This window comes from Harpegnathos saltator, unplaced genomic scaffold, assembly GCF_003227715.2.
Source record: "Harpegnathos saltator strain DR-91 unplaced genomic scaffold, Hsal_v8.6 scaffold297, whole genome shotgun sequence".
Taxonomy (NCBI): Eukaryota; Metazoa; Arthropoda; class Insecta; order Hymenoptera; family Formicidae; genus Harpegnathos; species Harpegnathos saltator.
This window is the reverse complement of record NW_020230091.1, coordinates 136,272-152,568: the sequence shown is the minus strand read 5'-3', so window position 1 is coordinate 152,568 and position 16,297 is coordinate 136,272.

Here is a 16,297-nt window from a genome sequence, read left to right as displayed (position 1 = left end):
AAGTCTGTTTCCACCGTGCATGACCATCTGAAGAAGCTAGGATTCTCAAGTCGACTGAATGTCGTGTGGGTGCCACACGAAATGAATGAACGGCAGTTGCTGGAACGTGTGAACGTCTGCGATATGCTGCTTCAACGGCACCAAAAAGAACCGTTCTTGAAGAGGATCATAACAGGCGATGAAAGTTGGATCCTATACAATTATGTTAGCCGCAAGAGGTCGTGGGGAACCAGCGACGCGTCTACGCAAACAGTGGCCAAGCCGGGGCTTCACGCGAAAAAGGTTCTTCTGAGTATCTGGTGGGATTTTAAGGGCGTGGTATATTATGAGCTTCTTCAACCAAACGAAACCATCAACGCGGCGAAGTACAGCCTTCAACTGGACGAACTGAAGACTGCCATCGCACGGAAATCGTCGCTCCCATTCCTCAGATTTCTATCATTAATAACTCGATAATTATTGCGAATCTCGCAAAACGGTATGGGACTTTTACGTCTGTCTTAACCCAATCTACCTTCACACTTCGGGTTATAAGCTTATAATCCTCCACCCTGTATATATACAGGGTGGGGGGTTATCTCACAGATAATTTAGTATACATTATTACAAATATTAAAAATATGAAAACATTTGTTTTTATGTCCTAGACATTTGTGCCGCACGTATCAGAAGACATTGAGCCTGAGATTGCATTGGATTTTATTTATAATCAAGGTAAAGTATTACGAGAAACTTATTCACATTTGAGAAACATATTTCATTTTATCTATTATATCTGACTAATTTCGAAATAAGCTAAGCCTCATACTGAATATATCATTTTAAACTGTTAAATTGTATAATATTGAGAACGGTGGGTGTAAAAAGTATTTGTACATTAGAAATTTGCACAGAACTATAGTTTATTTTCATATAATAATAAGTAGTAAATAAAAATCATTTTTACGCATATATATAATAAAATTTCTTTTAACAATATAGCAAAATATGAAACTTATACATTAAAATATCTTGTACTCTAAAACAAGCTGGCCACAATCTGCACATTTCGGGCGAAATTCAGTAGGTGACGCCTACCGTCCCCTGCTCTAAAATAATGAGGTAACGTGGGAAATGATATTTTCCTAAAGCACACAAAGCCGCACCTTTTATTTATATTACACAATATTTACACAAAATTTAGTTGTTTGTTTCTATTTTGTGTGAATGTATCGAAAGCGAAACTGAGGAAAAAAGAAATTAATAATAAACTGCATAGTCGATGCAAAATCTCAAAAATTTCGAAGATTATTAGTAGAGTCAATTCAATAATACGATTGACTCAATTATTTCGAGCGGTTTTATGCATAAAAATTGTGAAAAATATTCCAAGAAGTCAACCGCACGTCTTTTCGAGGGCTGTTTTATATATTGCTACAGTAATAAAGCAACGAGATATATGTATTTCAGATAACAATCGGAATATGTTGCGCATAAAAATGGTTGTCACGGTTGAGCAATGAGGAAGAAGTTTTGGGTTAACAAAATTAACTGGGAAAAATCAAAGAATTAGATAAAGATTGTCTTAATAAGGATGTAATAAGTTTTAGTATGAAGTCATATTCTCGGATAAGAACAAATTTAATATTTTTGGATCGAATAGAAAATGTGCGCAGTGTGAAGAAAACAAAATCTTGAAATGAATCCTTCTAATTTGATACTCACTGCGCTATACAGCAGTGGTTTAGCGATGATATGAGATTGTATGAATTGAGAAGGAGGGATTAACAAATTACACTTTATTAAATATATGATGAGTCACAAGACATATATCGGCATTAAAAAACAAGTTAGCCGCTGGAGCGAAAAACGAGCGACTTAACAATATGTACCAAGATCAAGGTCGCTTGAAATGACACCATTTTTATCAATAATTATTTTTATTTTTTGTTGTTAATGATTAGAGAGTACGAATGTTTCGTATGTCTTAGGAAATTACAATTTTTCGTTGTTTTGTTGTTTTAAAGTACAAAATGTCTCCATTTATAAGTTTTATTTTTAGCATATTGTCAAGGAAAAGAAATTTTGTGTAAAATTAATGATTCATTTGCTTTTATTATCATACAGTTATAAACTATTTTCTTTAAAAATTTCTAGTGTTTGCATACTTTTTACATTTGTTGTATTCTCTTCGTTTCTTTTGTTCCAAATTCCACAAATTTATTGTGTGTTGTTTTTCTTTATTTATATTTTTTATTTATGAGTGTCTTCTCAAATAATTCACGAATAACCTGTCAAAAATATTCAAATTCGCTTTATTAAACCTCTTATATATAAAAATAACGAAAGTTGAAAAGATTAACAATGATTCTTACGTGAAGGAGCTGAGTTTAAGTGAACTATCACTAAAATATCTTTTTATAAATTTCGTTACACACATACATTTAAATTCAAACCTTCCGTAAGAATTTTCGCACTGCCTTTTTTTACCAAAAAATCTGTCATTGTACCCGATAAATTCATTAATTTGTTAGGGATATGTAAAAGTTTCCATCGTTTTTAAGGTAATGTTTTTTTATTAATATTATTATAAATGATATAATATCTTTAATCAAAATATTTTCTCGCATTATCTACTACTTTTTGCCATTCTTCAAGCAAAAGAAATAATTCAGGCATAATAAAGGATAAAAATATAATAAATATTTCAAAATTTAAAAAATCATATATTTTAGAAACTACACGAAACTTTTGCATAGTTTAAATTATTTATAATTTTACTTTTGTAACATATCTTAAAATCAAAAGAATCTGAGATGTATAACTTTTTTTATAAAACTACCGAAGGCTCTTTAAATTTTATTCTTTTACAATTAATTACTTTTGTTGGCTCTTATTAGCTCGAATGTTTTGTGATCATACATCAGAGAATTCTTTTCATGATCAATGAAAAAAAATTAATTAATAGTGTTTCTGCGAAAAGATTTTTATGGAAGACTATGGAAATTCTCTCTTCGTGTTTGGTTTAATACGCGGCTGATAACATGCGAGAAAGTTCGTTATTATTAAATTAGAAAAGAGATGGATAGATGCGTGACGTTTTTTCGCATTATAATTTTACGTAATTACAGCAGCCGACCCGCTGAAGTTTAATCGACGGTAATTCATAATCAGATTGAGAATTCGATGTACGCCTGTGTTATATCGAAGCGTGTCACCGACCACCGAGTTCAGTGGCCCGCCGATCGCAATCAATTAAAGCGACGGTCGTTAAAAATGCGCGATGTTACATCGTGACTCGGCGACCAGACGTCTCCATTCTGATCATGTGCATTCCAGAAGCGCGAATGAGGCGAAAGGTGCGTCTTTCGTGATTCTCTTGTGCGACGAGTGAAACCGTGTGTCGAACGAAGAACCGAGAAGAATCTCGCGTAAAATTCGACCAAGTCGAGAGACAATCTGCCAATAGCGTTATCCGGTAGATGTCGATATTTCGACGTTTCTTTAAACTGAGAAAAAAAGTTCGATACATACAATGAGAGAATTAAAGTGAATGTCTCAATTAGTAACCAAATTTCACTTCACTGTGAAAAAAATTAATAAATTAACAATAAATAAATTAATAATATACGTGTTAAGTTAATAGCACCCTGACTTTTATTAATTTAATGATTTTGAAATTTCTTAAAGTTAATAAGTTAATAAAAGTTAGGGCACTATTATAACAATATATTCTTGAAACCAAATAGAATAAAAAATGTCTAGTTCAATTTTTTCTTTCAACAAATAGTTTCGACAATAGCGAATATAGTAAATTAAACATTGAAAAAGTTATTAAGTTTTCCTTAAATGTTTCAAAATTATTAGACAAATAAAAAATGTTTCAAACGAAAGTTGTTCAAATTAATTGTTAGGAAAAGATGATATAGTAAAAAACGGGAATTTCTATTTAAAAAAATAAGTTGACCTTGATCTGATCTTGGCAACGCCATTCAAGGTCAAACTGATAAGATTAGTAAATATATTAGGTAAATCGGAAAGTACCGTCCATTTAACGACAAGTAGCTATAGCTAGAACTGTCGTTAACCTCTAATGTCTAAACGACGCTTAATAGTTTGTTTTGACATCTGTCAATAACATTCAGTACATAAAAGTATACGTTTGCATTAATAATATTGTTTTTTACTGCATCGAAAATTTCGAAATTTTAGCCGAATAAGCGTCACTTGTGCGAAGTGTTAATCTTTTGCTTCAATTGGAAGAAAACTGCAGCTGAAGCTCATCGAATGCTTATAGAAGTTTATGGTGATAATGCTTCTCCCGATAAAACATGCAGAGAATGGTTTCGACGCTTTAATATTGGTGATTTTGATGTAGAGGACAAAGAACGTTCTGAACAGCCAAGAGTATTCGAAGACGAAGAATTGCAGGCATTGGTGGACGAAGACCCATGTCAAACGCAAAAGCAACTTGCAGAAACATTAAATTGTGCTCAATCTGTCATTTCCGATCATTTGAGAGCCTTAGGAAAGGTTTACAAGGAAGGAAAATGGGTCCCATATCAACTGAAACCAAGAGACATTGAAAGGCGAAAAACCACCTGCGAAATTCTGCTCGCTAGGCAACAAAGAAAGGGGTTTTCACATCGTATCATCACTGGGGATGAAAGATGGATTTATTTTGACAATCCCAAACGTCGAAAAACTATTTGCAATCCCGGCCAACCCTCAACATTGACACCAAAGCGGAATATCCACGGAAAGAAGCCAATGCTCTGTATTTGATGGGATCAGAAAGGTGTGCTGTATCATGAGCTGTTGAAAAGTGGTCAAACAGTCACAGGGGATCTCTACAGAGAACAAATGATCCATTTGAGCCGAGCATTGCACGAAAAACGACGAGAATATGAAACGAGACAGCATAAAGTGATTTTGCTTCATGACAACGCTCGACCTCACGTCACAAAATCTGTCAAGGAAACGTTAGAAGCACTTCACTGGGAAGTGTTACGCCATGCGGCTTATTCATCAGACCCTTCCGACTACCACTTGTTTCGGTCGATGGCACACGCACTTGCTGAGGAATGTTTCAATTCTTATGAAAACGTCGAAAAATGGATCTCTGACTGGATAGCCTCCAAAGATGAATCATTCTTTCGCCGCGGAATTCGCTTGCTGACTGAAAGATGGGAAAAAGTCATCGCTAATGATGGACAATACTTTGATTGATGTACTTTTTCATTTTGTTTTTTAAATAAAGCCATACGTTTTGCAAGAAAACGGACGGAACTTTCCGATTGACTTAATATCATTTTGAACCTCATAATTTTTGTCTGAAACGCTTTTCTGTATAACTTATATCTTTCAAGATTTTTAAAGGTTTCCATACTTTTCACTCACCCTGTATATTGCTACTGCTACTTTTTTGTTAGAATAAACAAGAAAATTTATTATATATTTGGTATCGAAAATAAGTATAATCTTTCGTGAGATTAACTGTTTTTTCTCAGTATACCCTAATATAGTCACACGCTGAAATTAAGTATCATTCAGATGATTCAGAGAAGACTGACGAATAGAAGAAGAAAACTTAAGGAACAAAAGCGCAATTTTTTACAATTGCTTTTTACATTCATTCATTTGGTCTCACTTTATCCATTATCATTCATTTCAATTTCTTTGTTTAATTTTCGTTTTCAGTCTGCGTATTATTAATTTCCTATTTTCTGTTTTTATATCTTTGTTTATTTTTATTATTATTGACTTTATATCTAATTTCCTCTCTTGTAATTGCATATTAACTCTTAAAACATTTTGAACATTTCTTTGGATGCAGTTCAAAACGCAACCGGAAACTCTAATGAGAGAGAACTTGTTTTTAAAAATTGCCAGAAATTAAGTTCTATTATTGGACATCTCCTGTCTTCCGAACTACATAAAAAAGAACGGTTTCAAATAGTTTGAAACCTTATCTACTTTCGTGTGACAATTCTGCCTGCATTTCTCTAAACTTGTACTACTTGTTGTTTACTTGGATTATATATGTTGCCCTAATATGATATTATTCTAGAGCATTAGTAATCGGTATTCCATTCTCAGCTATTCTATTACTAATTAATTGGGTGACTAATAGCTTTTACAACATTGATACCAGTCGCCCAATATTTACTTGTGTCGTTGTTCATCGCCATTCCGGAAATCATTACGCGAAATTCAAATCATTCGCTAAAATAGCACCGCTATAAATTTACAGCGGACTCGGACGGAACCGTAATCTTGATCGCTACTATTCCTGACTCTACGTTGTAAGCTTACGAATTCCATGTTTGGGACGACCCCAAGATGGGACTGAGCTAGACGCGTCCTTGCGAGAGGCAAATCGGTCGTGGAGAAACATCCGCGTCTGGTTACTGCTACGCGGACAGCCTTGCCTATGTCGGAAAACACCTGCGTTTTAATGGCCTACAAAGCGGCAGACAATCATTTACTCGTCCGCGACCGACCTTCCGCGGCGCGTTGCGAAATCGTCGTTGTTCCTAGTATGCTTGAGTATGATCGCGACGATTGCGAGGAGGCGGCGGTTATTAATGTCATTGTGCCGTTACATTTGCGTTGCGCGCATAAATATTCTAACGCTCGTCTGCTTGTCTGACGTCGGCAAATACGAAGGAGGAAAATAGTTGAAGGTTCCGCCAGAAATTCGGCTTTAATATTTTACTACAAGGGACACGACACGTACTAGAAATAAAACAGAAACCTCCGTATGTCTTAACCCTTTGAAGCATGGTGTGGCATGCTTCAAAATCATAAGTCATAAATCTCACCTCGTCGAACTGAACAAAAAAATATTTCTGCGCTTCTTATTTTTCTGATAGTATGTACTCAAAGGTTTTGGACATCGCTGATTCCGAAAATGAAGTCAAAATTTCAAAATTCTCAAAACTTGTTCTAATATGGCGGTTTCAAATTTTGAAAAAAAAAAACAGATTGCATAAAATCTATCATAACTAAGAATTTCGCCCTAATAATATGTCCTCAAATTTGCTTTCCGGGGGTTTTCGAAGCCACTGATTACGAATATGAGGTCAGAATTGTAAGTTTTCCGAAATTCAAGATGGCGGACACAATATAGCGGATCACAGTCATGGAAATTAGACCAATTCACATTAAACTGTGTATCCGTGGGTTTTTGGGGTGGTTGATTACGAATCTGAAGTCGAAATTGAGAAACTCAAAATGACGGATCCAATATAGCAGATCAAATTGTGAAAATTAGACCGATTCACATCAAGTTGTGCATCGGGGGGTTTTCAGAGTCACTAATTACGAATCCGAAGTCGAAATTGAGAAACTCAAGATGGTGGATCCAATATGACGAATCAAATTTTGATGTGATCTTGAGTTTCTCAATATCGACTTCTGATTCGTAATCAGCGGCTCCAGAAATCCTCTGATACACAATTTGATGCGAATCGGTCTAATTTTCACAATTTGATCCGCTATATTGGGTCCATCACCTTGACTTTCTCAATTTCAACTTCAGATTCGTAATCAGTGAGCCCGAAAACTTTCGGACACATAATTTTACGTAGATCAGTCTAATTTGGAGCATTTCGATCTGCCATCTTGAATTTAAAAAAATTCTAATTTCCGATTTCAGATTCATATTCAGCAGATTGAGAAACCTTTTATAGGGAAGTTCGGCGAAAATTACGCGGAAAAATATATGCTTCAAAGGGTTAAAAGTTGAGAACGTATCAAGTGGAGATCCCGAAATTGAGAACTTTGTGACCATTTTGTTGCAAAGTAGCAAATTTATGTCTATAAATTGCGTTATTAGTCAGTAGAGTAACATGCTCACGTCTTCTATGGACATATACGTTAACTAATGATACACAAATAAGTTAACTAATGAATAAATCAAAAGAAATTATAGTCACGAAATAAAAATAATAGCTGAGTAACTAATTATATAACTATATTGTTAAGCATAAATTATAATCAATAATTAATTATAAGCTGAGTAACTAATTACATAACTATATTGTTAAGCATAAATTATAACTAATAATTAATTTTATAAGTTACCAGCCAGTTATATGTAACATTCATTCTTGCTTTTTTAAGATCTGTATGCAATAATATAACCCCAACTTATTTTCTACCTAATTCTAAAATACTAATATGCAATATATGTGTATATATTACGGTAAATGTAATAAAATGACAATTATACATAATTATTAACACGGTAAATATGATAAATTTATTAGGTTAGGTTAGGTTAAAAATAGAATAGTGATATTATAAACAGAAATTTATCGAGGTCACCTACTTCGAACACTATCAAATGAGTCAAAATCGCCACTAGCAAATTTTCTGAATTAATATTGATATTTATTAACTTTCAAAATATTTTCGAAGGTATCACAAATTTTTGTTGTTGTATTGTTGCATTGAATTCTGATTGGAAATGAAACAACATGCAATGACGTATGTATTCTTTTGAAAGTGGTAGTCTGTCATTTTGTTTTGGGATAATAGAAAACAATTTTTTTGTTCGAAACGATAAGTCCACAGTTTACTTTGTAATATACGACAACAAAACACATCCTCATAGTTAAAAGACTTAAATTAGGCTGAAGCTAATTTATATATCTAAAAAGATCGACGACTTATAGATTGTCCTGTAATATAATATATAGCAGATAGATTATATATTTTAATATAGACGGCCCATTTACTCCATCATATATTCCACCATATACTCAGTTTAGAAAATGGTTAGGAAACGGCCCAATCGAAAATGAAATTTCCGACGAGCATTTGGCAAATATGTGTTCGAGCGTCCGGCAAATTGTGTGGGAAAAATATTGCAAGCCTAACCTAAACGGCCGACTCGCTGGAAGCTGATTGTGGTTCTTCGAGAATTTAGGAAAAGCGGATACAAATTTTCGCGGAACATGTTAAAAGCGTCCAGCAAAATTTTTTGCAATAAAAGTGTCATGGCTCCTCAAGCATTTATAAAGTGTTTAAAGCAACCAGCAAATGTCCAGGAAGCACTCAAAGTATCCTCCACGAAAATAGATCGGAGCGGAAGTTGTCTGCAAGCTACCGAAAAATTTAATACCAGCGATGAGGAAACATAGGGATACTTATTTGGATTAAAAATGTTTTTTGAGAACTTCCTCCCCGCTCATTGAAAATTTCCCCGATTGCTTCCTTTTCGACTGATTTTAACCCGAAAATTGATTTTGATCGCAAAACTGATCCTACATTTTAATAAATAACCTGCCAGTAACGAACTGATAGTAATTAGCTGGGAAATTTATTCTAGCCTGTGTACTAACTAATTCTTAACTTTCGAATTAGATCAACTAGTTAAATCTTTATTCGGATCAAAATTCACAGCGGTAATTTACGGAAAATTATTAACATGGATTGGTGATGTTTTCGTAGTTAAAATAAAATTATGATTTCCCGTCGCGACAATAAAAACAATCCTGTCGTTATGCCATATGCATTAAGCTGATGTCTGACCAACTTGACGTTTCTCTCTCTTTCAGACGCCACCCGTAGTGCGAAAGGATTGAAAAAGTGTACGACTGCCAGGCGAGAAAGAGAAAGATGCAGGGAAAAAGCGGGCGTTACCAAAGAGAGACCCGTTGCCACGAGTAAAATTGGCCGAATGGAAAAGTCGGACGTTGGATGGGCTCATTACCGATTCGGCATGTGAATTGCTCAATTTGCAGTTGCCGAGGCAGCTCACTTGGCGCAAACACAAGACAAAGAGCAAGAAATTATTGGACTGATCAGGGCACGCACTGACGAAATGATATTTATATATTCTCGATATTGCTTACGCATCCATTGGATGCGACTGAATACTTGTTATTGATATTAATAACGCCAACTTGACCAGTAGCGACTTATAGGTAATATAAATAAAATTGAGTTGGATATTAGATAATATCGCGTACGCAAAATAATACTTAAGTGGTATAGGAATGTATGATGAACATGTGAGATCACAATGTAATTAATCTATCCGCTTTGCTATTTCGAGAAATCAATTTAAAGTAGGAACATTATTTTTAATATAATTGGTAATTTATTCGTTTACTCGAATGTTTGATTTGGAACTTTATTCGCAACATATACAAAGTGTCTAATACAAGCTACACCAATGCTCATGTACATATGTAACACATCAATCCGAGCAGTGGAACCGCTACCATTTGCAAATAATCATGTGAAACGTTGAATTATTAATAAAAGAAGATTGATGAACCAATACACGTGATGTTAGGATAAACCTTGTCGGCACGCGATCGTAAAATAACTAACCGCGCGACTGATAAATAATTATCTACGCACCGCTCACATCGTTTTTCTGTCATCCGATATTCATTGATACTCATAGGTAGTCACATGGTTAGCCATTTTCCATGTGATCGCACTAACACATAGTTATTATGTATGTATATATAATTTATTATGAAAATTATTCGAAATTTCATTGATAAGCTTATTTGATAAGCACCATGTATTCACATGACGTTCTGTTTCATTTATTTTTTTCCTTTTTAACATTTGACAGAATATCATATTTATTTATCTCACTTTTTATTTATCTTACGTATCATAAGTTTTATTTGGAGAATATATTTATAATAAGTTTTATTTAGAGAATACATAGCAATATTTGAAACGCGACATTAGTTTTAATTAAATTAAAATGATTTATATTTTATGTAATTATGTATAACGAAAAGAACAATTTTAAAATACCTAACGAACAGTGTGAATTCTTTTCAATAAAATATGTAACAGTCTGCGGCTTTTAAAGGAACAACATTCAATATTGAGATCTTTACTCTGTGTTTTTGAATGATACCTGAATGACGATCAGTCGATAAAGCAACTCGTAGGTATAGCAGCAGCAGAATAAAATTTTATACTCTTATTTGATCAATAAACTCGATCCATTATCTCGCATCGATTATCAAGAAATTTAGGACATTGCGTAGTAAAAATAAAATTCTAGAAAATTAATGAACCGGGAAAACGGAAATACTGAATATTCCCTGAAATCATTGAAATCTCGATAAAACAGCGAACCTTAAGTCGATGAAAAAGAAATCGGCCTTTTCTAGCTCGATTGATCAATCGAACTTGCGTGCGCGCGCGCGAACATAATTTTATGCCTTTCTTTGATTGTATTGATCTATTTCTAATATACAGAAAATAACGTAAAAAGCTTTTGTTTGAAAATTTGGAATAACATGCGTCTTAGGTACATTTTGTTCATTTTATATACTACAACATTTTTAAATTATAACATTCTAGACAACATATATATATCATAAAAATATTTTACAGATATCTTATTTAATGTTATCTAAAATGTATTCATTTTTCTACATTTAAGTATTCTGACAAAATCACTCCTAATTCTATTCGTATACATATGTTAAAACTAAAACATTCATATGACATTATGTTCTAAAGACATTTTAAATTTCTAAAACGCCCGAAAAAGTTTTTTTATGATATCTTTAAAACTCATCTGAAGTCTCCATTTAAAATATCTTTGAAATGAGGTTTAAAATGTTTTAAAGGCACTCTGTTTAAGACTATTTTCAGACATTTATATGTATACGATATTCATATAAGTTTCTGAAATAATTTAGATATTAAAAAGAGAATGGTCTAGAGTCGGCAATGTTCAAGAAACAGAAGCTTTGGTTTTTGACTGTGTAGTTGTTACATATTTGGTATATCTATACAAGACACCTATATATAGGGTAGGCCAAAGAATTTGTTGTTATAATCTGTTTTTTTCAAGACTATTAGAGATATGAACTTGAATTATTTTTTTACATTAAATGGGACATGGCAAATTATTTGCCATATAAATAGATTTTTGTGCAAGATTTTTAGGGAAGTAAAGCGGAACTCATTTTTCTTTTTCTTTTTTAATGGAACGAGATATAATCTTTTTTATTTGGATAGCTCTCATCGAAATTATATATTTACTTGAAATATTTTTTTTATTTTGCATTCTTAAAGAGTTGCGAAAAAGAATTCAATTTGATTTATTAAATAAATATATTTAGAGATGTCCGAAATTCGCAAAGGTTTCTTTTTATTGGAATACATTAAAAACTTAGTGTATTCTTCATCTAACCCCATACAGCACAGACAATTGCAGCAATATTGCTGCAATGTTACAATATTGCACATTGCAGTGCAATATTGCAGAGACATTGCAAAAACAATATTTTGCATTATTATATCTGCAATGTTGTAGCAACATTTCAAATTGCGGTTATTATTAAAAAATTATTCGAGATATCGCTAAATGGAAGAGGACATTTTCGTTCCTCTCACTTAGCTCTACGCCCCTATGGAGTTGGTATGTTACAATTATAGGACACTTTGTATATTGCTCTCATATATAATTCTCATATCTAATCACCAATTATATTTAATTACCACGATTTGGTTTTACAATGGTTTAGTTTCATATCCCAAACTTAGACGTTTTATTAATTCAAGAATAGTTACCGCAAGTCTTTAAGACTTGTATTATTCCAAATAGCAAAGTGACATCTTATTGACGTTCTATTGAGTCAATAAAACGGCGTCTTTTTAAGATATTATTTTACTCTTTGAAATATTACAGATCTTGGGAACTTTCTGTGACTATTCTTATTTAATGTCAGAAATGAAAACAATGGTATATTAATCTTTTTTTTTTCATGTACGTTAAAATAAAAGAGATTTCCATAAAACGACACTTATGATCGATTTTACAAATTTGTAAAATGTTTCGAACACTTTTCTTTTGCTGTATGATAATCATTCACTGTAAATAATTAGTGAAATTTATACAAATGTTGAGTTGAATATTATCTCTCATGATTATTGTTACAGAATTTTTATGGAAAATTATTGATTGTCACAACAAGAAGAAAGTGTGTCCAGAACATTTTATAAATTTGTTAGATCGATCATAAATATCATCCTCTGGAATATATCTATATAACTAAAACAATTTTTAGCATACGATCTTTTCGCTTCTGCCGTCATTAAATAAAGACTCACAGAGAGTCTCCAGGAGAGACTCTCAATATATATACAGTGTTTAACATCCTTACCAAAGCTAGTATATATCTAGAATAGAATCAACCATGTGAAATTTTGAGATATTAATGATAAAAAATTTCTACCAAGAGAAAAATTCTACCAATTTCTACTCTTAGTAGAAATTTTTTATCATTAATATCTCAAAATTTCACGTGGTTTATTAAAAAAAGACCGATTCCATTATTAACCACGATCTATTCTAGCTATACAAGGTGATTCAGGATCTCTGCAACAAATTTGGAGGGACGATAGGTATAGTACAAAGGACCATTTTTTGTCAAACAACCCATATTCTCTGACGCGTCGTTTAGATGCTACGCGACTGCGAAAGTCTTAGGTGACATTGATTACGATTATGACTTCCTTACTTACTTTAAAGAAAATACTCAAAGTGTCTACCCTGAACTTCATTGCATTCATGGCATCGTCGTAACATTGATTGGCGGACTCTATCGAATATTTAAGATCTTTGTTGCATTTGGACAAAAGCAGCGCATATTTACTCAATTAAGTCCTCTCTGCAATTAATTGATGTAACGTACACGACACTCTTTACATGTCCCTAAAGAAAAAAATCGAGGGGCGTTAATTCAGGCGATCGATAGGAGTTCGATAGAGTCCGCCAATCGATGTTACGACGATGCCATGAATGCAATGAAGTTCAGAGTAGACACTTTGAACATCTTCTTTAAAGTAAGTAAGGAGATCATAATTGTAAGCAATGTCAGCTAAGACTTTTGTGGTCACGTAGCACCTAAACGACGCATCAAAGAACATGGGTTGTTTGACAAAAAATAGTCCTTTGTATAAGAGCTATCGTCCCTTAAAGTTTGTTGCAGAGGTCCTGAATCACCCTTATATTAGCTTTGATAAGGATGCTGTCAAATATTCTATATATGTACAGGTTGCGTGAAAAGTTCGCGGAGCGAAACTGAAATAAAAAATACCTAATTCTAAAAATGATTTTATTCTTTAATATAGCCTCCATTAATTTCAATATACTTGGCCCAATGACTCTCCAATAATTTTATTCCATCGCGGAAGTGTGTTTCTGGAAGGTCTGCGAAATATGCCTCTACGGCTGCTATAGCTTCTTCATTCGACAAAAAATGCTTTCCACGGAGGAATTGTTTCAGGTTTCGAAACAGATAGAAGTCGCTGGGTGTCAACTCTGGCGAATATGGTGGATGATCAAGCAATTTGTACTTCAATTCATTAAATTTAGACATTGACAAAACATTTGCGTGAGCAGGTGCGTTGTCTTGGTGAAAAATGATTTGTTTGTGCTGCAAACCAGGTCTTCTCTGGAATTTTTACGTCCAATTGATCCGAAAGGTTACAATAATATTCAGAGTTAATTGTTTTACCTTTTCCCAGATAGTCAATTAACAAAATCCCTTTAGCATCCCAAAAAACTAATGCCAAAACCTTTTTTGCCGATCTTTCATGCTTTGCTTGCTTTGGAGCTGAACATCCAGCTTCAGTCCACTGTAAACGTTCCTGTTTCAATTTAGGATCATGGTGAAAAATCCAAGTCTCATCCATAGTTATAAAACGACGCACAAAATCGGTTTTATTCTTCTTAAAACAATCCAAATGACGCTGAGAAATTTGCTTTCGAGCGAGTTTTTGTTGAATTGTTAACGTATGCGGCACCACTTTTCCAAACACCTTTTTCATTTGTAATTCTTTATGCAAAATATGCCATACCCGTTCATCTGAAATGCCTGTGGTATGAGCAATTTCATGCGTAGTCACACTTGGATCTTCAGAAACAATACATGTATTTGCTCAATGATTTCTGGTGTTGATGCGCTTTTTGAACGTCCACTGCGTGGATTATCTTCAATGCTTGTAAGACCACGTTGAAATCTAAGTACCCATTTACAAACCATTGTTTTTGAAGGAGTAGATTCCCCTAACACATTTACCATCTCGGAATGAATTTCCATTACCTTTAAACCTTTTTTAACAAAGAACTCAATCACTGCACGCTGTTTCAAATTTTCCATTGCAAACAAATATACTGACACGTCAACTTCAATTGGCTTGTAAACACAGAAAGAATTGACAGATGGAAATGAAACCTAACCTAGGTTCATGTGAAGAGTGATTCTATATAACTGACTACAATTTATAATTCTACCGTTTACTTATAAATGCCGCTCCGCGAACTTTTCACGCAACCTGTATATATGGGTGTTTCAGACCACCCGGGTCACCCGATTTTTTCGTTAACGCAATATTTCAGAGAAAAATATTTCAGACAAAAGTTGTAAGGTTTCAAAGTATCTGATATTTACTGACGCTATGAATTTGATGGCTTTGGTGAGTTTGGAATAACCTTGAAAAGTTCAGTCAAGATCAATATAAAAATCTTAAATGGATACCTCAATTTCTTATTACATCAGCTTTTTCTAGCAATTAATTTGAACAACTCCTGTCTGAAACATTTTTTTATTTACCTAATGTTTTTTGAGATATTTAAGGAAAACTTATAATAATTGTTTCAATATTTAACTCACGATATCTCGCTAACTATTTGTCAGAAGAAAAAGTGGTACTAGACTTTTTTGCTCTATTTAGTCTCAAGAATATATTTTTACAATAGCGCCCTGATTTTTGTTAACTTACTGACTTTTGGAAATTTCAAAATCATCAACTTAACAAAAATCAGGGTACTATTGTAACAATATATCTTGAAACTAAATAAAGTAAGAAAGTCTAGTACCACTTTTTCTTCCGACAAATAGCGAGATATCGTAAGTTAAATATTGAAAAAGTTGTCAAGTTTTCCTCAAGTATTTCAAAAAACATTAGGCAAATAAAAAAATGGTTTAGACAAAAATTATTCAAATTAATTGGTAGAAAAAATAAGGGTTCCCGTTTAAAAAACGCAAGTTCACCTCCAAATGACTTTGAAGATCATGGCCAAGGTCAAATTCAAGGTCACCATCAAGTCCGTTATTCGATTTTCTATAACTTTTATATTTAAAGTTTTTCACGCAAACTTGATCCTGCAAAGTTATCCGGGGGTTATCCGGGGGTATTTTTAAGACACCCTGTATATATTGCAATATAAAGCATTATTGCATACAAATTATAATACAAATGTTGCTGCAATGTTACACTGCAATGTTATTGCAATATTTCATTGCAATATTGC